Source organism: Salminus brasiliensis, chromosome 3 (assembly GCF_030463535.1).
Source record: "Salminus brasiliensis chromosome 3, fSalBra1.hap2, whole genome shotgun sequence".
In the NCBI taxonomy this organism is placed as follows: domain Eukaryota; kingdom Metazoa; phylum Chordata; class Actinopteri; order Characiformes; family Bryconidae; genus Salminus; species Salminus brasiliensis.
The window spans coordinates 47,134,070-47,141,562 of record NC_132880.1 but is presented as its reverse complement, the minus strand read 5'-3'; positions in this window follow the sequence as shown (position 1 = coordinate 47,141,562).

Below are 7,493 nucleotides of genomic sequence, written 5' to 3'. Positions count from 1 at the left end.
CCTTACTGTATTCAGATAAACTGAAATTTGTGATCTTTAATATTTCACACTTTTTTCCAAAGTTTTTCCAAAAGCATTCCTTCAAGTGATGCCATAGAAATGCACACCATAGCATACACCTGGGATGCTAAAGCAAAACACCTAGTAACCACTTAGCAACACCTTATCAAATACCCAGCAACACCATAACATCCACCTAGCAACATTATAACAACCACTTGTGATTCCATAGCAACCACCTAGCAACAACATAGCATCCACATAGCAACCACCTAGCAACATTATAACAACCACCTGTGATTCCATAGCAATCACCTAGCAACAACATAGCATCCACATAGCAACATAATAACAATCACCTCTGATTCAATAGCAACAACCTTGGAACACCATAGCATCCACATAGCAACCACCTAGCAACATCGTAACAACCACTTGTGATTCCATAGCAACAACCTAGAAACACCATAGCATCCACCTAGCAACATTATAACAACTATCCGTGATTCCATAGCAACAACCTAGGAACACCATAGCATCCACCTAGCAACATTATAACAACCACCTGTGATTCCCTAGCAACAAGTTAGGAACAACATAGTATCCACCTAGCAACACCATAGCATCCACCTAGCAACATTATAACAACCACCTGTGATTCCATAGCAACCACCTTGGAACACCGTAGCACCCACCTAGCAACATTATAACAACCACCTGTGACTCCATAGCAACCACTTAGCAATACCATAGCATCCACCTAGCAACCACCTAGCAACATTATAACAACCACCTGTGACTCCATAGCATCCACCTAGCAACACCTTAGCATCCACCTAGCAACATGTAACCAGCATTACACGATGGAGACACATGGGAGCCAGGCCTGCGGCATCTGCCAGGATGGCAGAACGGAGCCTCGCTCGTGTAGTTGTCTGTCCCTGACCCAGCTCCGTTTTGCACCGTGGGCATGCAGGCGGGCTAAAGCCTCCAGTTTGTTAGTCCACTCCCACATCGCTGTACAGGGAAACATATCCACCAGTAATGGAATGAATAAAATGATTTATTTAGTACGTGCTCGGAGGATATTTGACATGCTTGGCTACGTTTAGCCCATAGCCTCATCATAATGAAACAGCAAGCAGCCAGAGATGTAGGCGCGGCCTGCTCTGCTGGAAGAGTAGAGGAGAAAACGCAGCGCCCCCCGGCTCTGGTAAATGATGCTCCTCGTCCTCAGTCACTCTCTCATTTCTCTTCTTGTCAGTACCTCTTCTGGATGCTCGCTCGAGCCTCAGCGTCAGGCGCATACAATCTGCCTCGCCCATACAATCTGCCTTTGCAGGGAAATGCTGGGGGGATCGTGGTGTGGATAGCTTTTCTTGTGGGCTGGATTTGTGTTTTCGAGCTCACCCCTGCTTCCGCGCTCTTAGGAAATGTGTTGCGACTGACTGTCAGGAAAATATATTGTAGTGTGTTATTGTTGCTGCAGTGCCTTGTTGTCGCGGCACCTGTAAACCCAAGAATGGAATTGTCAGACCCTGACCCTCTGTCGCTTAACATTTTTCTTGCTCAGCACAGATTCTTGTCGTGATGTTGCGAAGATTTCGGGCCAGATAAGGTGGAGTGTGGAACTTTTCCAGATAACCTGTGGCTGAGGCTTTGGAAATGCTGTGTCTTCCTTCATTTTAAGCACACTCTAATTCAGTACCGCAGTAACACCCTAAATACCATACCCTATATACTGCTAGGACGGATGCAGGTAAACATAAATGTTGTACAAAATAAGAAGCATGTCTCCTAGATGCTCCTCATGACACTGGGATTTCTCGAGGAGAGGAAAACACACAGTCGGCAGAGGGCTGGGCAGGGTGTCCAGAGGACCTAGGCGATGGTTATAGGTGGGCACAGGCAGCTGGCATCAGTTAAGGTCGGCTACGAGGTGGCGACAGGGGAGGAGGAACAGATAGGGGAGAGAAAAACGTTAGCCCAGGCTGAACATGGAGCTCGTACTCACCGACTGCTGTTAAGGCAGTGGTTTTATGGTGTTGCTGCCACAGTTGGAATGGAGTACAGATGCTCTCCTTTGCAAGTGCCAGCGGTGCACCCTTGCCCTCTGGCCATGCGGCCGTGCTGGGTGTCCAAAACAGTGCAGCGTGGTGTTGCTGGGCAGGCTTGGCTCTGATTGTACGGATTGGCTTTGACATATTGATCATAACAATATGCGTTGTTGCTATAGCAACTTTTCACTGCAGCTCTGCGTCAAGACTTAGAAAATTATTACCTTAAAAATAACAGGAATCATAACACTGTGTTGTACCCTGTTATGGTTAAACTTTGGTGATTAATCCACAGTACACATTCCTGCGTAAGTGTGGGGGGCAATCCATATGGGATACCATAGCAACTGCCTACCACCTGGGATACCAGGTACCATAGCAGCCACCTGTGACAGTATAGCAACCACTGAGGAATACCATAGCAACCACCTGTGACACTATAGCAACCACCTTACATCACCAAAGCATTCACCTGGCACCAACTTAACATCATAAACATCATAGCAAACACAAAGTAACACCATAGTGACCACCTAACAACCACCTAGCAACACAATAGCAATCACTTAGCAATACAATAGCAACCATCTGACAACAACTAAATAACATAATAGCAATCACTAGACAACTGCACAAAGCAACCGTTTGTAACACTGTCAAAAAAAAAACTCTGGTAATACCATAGCTACCATGTAGCAACACCCTAGCAACTGCCTGACAATGGGAACCACTGAAGCTGAGCAATTATTTTGTTTCCTTCAGGAAATTTCTCTTGCTGCAGTGCAGGTAACATGGTGAACATCAGGTGCACTCACTATTTACATGCACTGACCCTACCTCGTAAGTCCACTCACTGTCCACCTTATGAGGTACTCAAACCTTATAGGTCTGCTATACAGGTGTCCAATTACAGATCTGTTGTCAGCCACCTTCTACCTCATCCATCATGGGTCAGGTTTTTGGTCCAGGTTGTTGACCAGATATTATTTGAGTGGCGAGTTTTCCTTAACACAGCAGTGGCATGGGGCTGGAATATGCCAATGGCATGAGGGCATATCAGTAAAGTGGTGAGGCTGGAATTTGTACACACACACACACACACACACACACACACACACACAGTATCACTGCTAGGTCCAAAATTCAGAAATATCAAGCCAAATGCGGCACTATGGCCAAAAACTGGTCACTATAGAGGGGCTAGAAGATGGTTAACACAAATGCATCAATCATTAGTCATTTACTATAGACCAGAAATCAAGGTGTTTCTAATAAAATGACCAGCGTGTGTGAAACCTGAGTCTTATACTCAGTACACTGCAGAACAGCCAAGTCTGGCTTCTAGGGGTTAAATACTGGCCACTATTGAAGGGCTAAAGGATGGTTTGAACAAATTGTGCATCAAGAGATAGTGTTTCTAATAAAGTGGCCAGTGAGTGTAAATCCTGCTTCTTACACATCAGAAATGTGCATAATTAAGAAACCGGCCATTGATGAAGGTCTAAAGAATGGTAAACACAAATGTATCAGTCATTAGTTGTTTACTATAGACCAGAAATCCTTGCTTCTTACACATCAAAAATGTACATAATCAAAAACCATGAAGGTCTAAAGGATGGTTAACACAATCTGTCCATCAACAGATTCAGTCTACAATCACTACAGCCACAACTACACCAGCAATGTAAGGATTTCTACTCAAGAAACTGACCATTAATGAAGGGTTACAGGCTTGTTAACAAAAAATGTGCATCAACAGTTTCTGTCTACAGTCATTAACTGTACAGCGGTAATCTAGGTGTGGCCAGTGAGTATAAATACCACATCTCACTACTTTAAGATTAGTGTAAATCCTGCTTCTTAAACCCATATACTGTGCAATATAATGTGGTTCTACAAGTCAAAAGAATGGCCATTACTGAAGAACTAGAACACACATTGTGCATCAACAGATTCAATCTACAGTCAATAACCCTGCACCTTACACCCTTAAAATATGTGCTAGCCATTAATGAAGGGCTAAAGGACAATTAACACAAATGTTTCATCAACAGATTCAGTCTACAGTCTCTATAGTCACAACTGTACACCAGCAATGTAGGTGTTTCTAATAAAGTGGCCAGCAAGTGTAATCCCTGTGTCTTTTACCTTTAAAATGGTGCAATAAACTGTCACTATTGAAGAACTAAAGGAATGGATTATACAAATTGTGCATCAACAGATTAACTGTAGACATTGTACATTGCACTGTATTCCATAATTTAGGGGTTTCTAATAAAATGGCAAGTGAGCATAAATCCCACACTTAATAATGAGTGTAAATCATGCCTCTTAAACCTACATATTATGCAGTATACTGTATAAGAGCCAAGTGTGGCTCTGTAGCCAAATTATGGGCATTACTGAAGAGCTAGAACACAAATTGTGCATCAACAGATTCAGTCTACATGCAATAACTGTACACCAGCAATGCTGGGGTTTCTAATAAAGTGTCAGGTGTGTGCAAATCTTGCACCGTACACCCTTAAAATAAAATCTACTGTAGACTGTAACTGTAAAAAGCCTGGAACACTCTAAGCAACTACTTAATGTAAACTCTGCCGTCCTACATTGAAAGCAAATAGCAAAACACTATGCTCCTCTTTTTCTCTGCAGAGTTCCTTCGCAAACATTAGGCTAGTGTCAACAAGCTCGGTAGGACAAATCGCCCAGTCCGTTCTCATTACTATTAGTAGCTACTTTCTCTGCTTGTTTTATCAGTAACGCACAGCCTGTTTGTTCAGCTTAGTTTCACTCACACAGCTATAATTTCCAGCACTTTAAAACAGAAGAGGGTTAAAAATGAAATATGCCTCCTGTGCATTCTGGCCATATATGTGAAGAGCAACGTGCCAGAGGCCGAGAAACAGTACATGCAAGAGCCATTTCCTTCTTGAAGATTTGACGTGTTTATAATTATGCTGTGCTGTCCGGAATAAAGGTGGAGGGTGGTGGGGCTGGTGGGGGCGGTGGGGCGTATTTACAGAATTGTGACTGGGTTTCTCAAGTCAATCAATACTGATTAGCCTGAACTGTGATTTCCCCACAATTGAACACGGGTAGCTTTCGGGAGAGGTGCAGGTCTAATCACAGAGATCAGGAATATATATATATATATATATATATATATATATAAAGCCTTTTCAGGCAGTAATCAGCATCAGCACGTAAACACTAACGTACACATATTGTCACAGTGTGTTCCCTCGTGAAATAACCGCAGTGAGGTGTAAATGCAGTGGCGTCAATCCGAAAAAGGCCCCTTTGACCGACTCTGATTGAAGGTAATGAGGCTGATAAAAGCACTTACCTATCGAGCATGCCTGCCTGTGAGTACACTGACCCTTTAACTGTCCCATCAGACATCATTACAGTCCCATTGGCCTGGTCAAACTCTGCCGTCTCTACTGTAGACACTCCAAGCCTGTGGGTAGGCTTTGCCTTTGGTGGAGTTAGGCCACAGTGTAACAGAGGAATCCAGAGGAATCCAGCTAATTGTAGCTTAATGGCACTGAAGCGCTCGACAAATGGTCGTCAAAATAAAGGGTCGAAAGCTGAGTGCGATTTACACAATAGCCTTTAATTGGGATTCAGCTTTTGTCCAGCAAACCCTATTATACAGCAACCCTGCCTACATAGTGTAAGGCAGGTACTCCGCATGCTTTAGTCAACTGAAGTGAACCTATGGTGCTTTTTCGCTGAATGGTATCTAAATTTGATCCCTGGTATCTAGAACTGGGTACTTTTGTGGACTAAAATTTGACATGTAAACCTTGCAGAGCGCTGACTGGCCAGAGAGAACCGTCGCTCTATGTGATGCAATGCAGACATCAGCATGAACTAGCTACTTGTAAACTCTCTAAGCTACAGTAGGGATCCCATTTGTTTATATCCGACTCACAATGGCAGTTAGGGTCAACAAAAAAAACGGAGACATGGACTGGAACATGTGTGTTACCTACATGTAAAAAAAAGTGTATTTTATTAAAACAGTTGACTCAACAATCACAAAGAGATAAACCCTTTAGCAAGTACGGTCTCACCAGTGGGATCTGCCGTGGCTGTTAAGCTCCATGCTGGTTTAAAATGAGTGCTGGTTTAAGCTCAGTGCTCAACAAACACACACACACACACACCAATTGTGTGCTTCCCTCATTATTCACTAAAACAGCACAGAAAACATTTGCTCAGCTAGCTGCACCTCTGATCATTTAACCGCCTCGACACATGACCCCAATCTAACATTTTAAACATCAAATCTGACCTTACGAGGCTGGAGTTATTCTCTAGCTTCTAACTGGAATTTTCTGTTCCACCTTAAATAGGGGCAGAAGCTGTGGGAGGCAGAATGTAACTGCGGCACTGTTTTAAGGTGGATTATCAGCTAATTGCTGTGAGATAATGCGAACATCAGAGACAGCGTTATATTTTTTAATGATATTTTTTTTAAAACTCAGTCAGATCCAGTGAATACATGAATTTAAATCATGATTTCAGCCCCTCGGTATCGCGCCCTCCCCCAGGCGATTTCGAGCCACCACCCACAGGCTCACAGAAGGACTTTTGTTGTGTTTCCGTTCTGGTTTTGATTCAATGTATCGGTTTAGTGCTTTGTTCATGTTCATGTGTTTTGGTTCAGGTTTATCATGTCATATCATCTTGTTTAGTTGATGTGTTTCACCTGAGACGGGAGGTACTTAAGGGGCTTTGACGCTCCGTTCGAGGCCGAGAATTAAATGGATGTAAATGGTTTGGAACCTTAAGGTAGCCCGAGAGGTTCCAGTCTTTGGCCACGTTTGGATTAGGCCAGCGAGCAAGCCAGCCAGCAGTACAAGTACTCAGCGAGGTTCGCTCGCTGTCTGCTACATTATACCCATGACTCTCGTTTCAGGTACTGCTAAAACTGCCATGCAGCAGTTCCAGATTGGGTCGACCTAGCCGCTCTTGCCAAGTAGCTGGTTCCCCAGCTTTACCCCCAGTCTCAGGTCTGTTTGTTTTCACCCTGTTGTGTTTTCACCCTCTTGTTTGCCATTTTCTGGTTATGTTGATCACTGTTCACGTTTATGTCCTTTAGCTGCTGCATCTTTTTTGTCTAACTTGCCCTTTTGTGTTTTCCTGAGTTTTGTTTAATAAGTTACTTGCATTGAGTCCATCTCTGCGAGTGGTCATTCCACGGTGTCTAGCCTAACCCGCCATGACACATCAGGTGTCACCACTTTATTAAAATGGCAAAAGATCGGCTATAATAACGAAAAATACCGCTACTACTACTGGATCTGGTCTTGTCTGCACAGTTACTGCTGTAGGTTCTCCACACTGTTCTACAGATGATGTACAGCAGAGCTGTAACGGAGTAACAGTTCACAGACAGCCACCACAGACAGCCAGAACTCACTG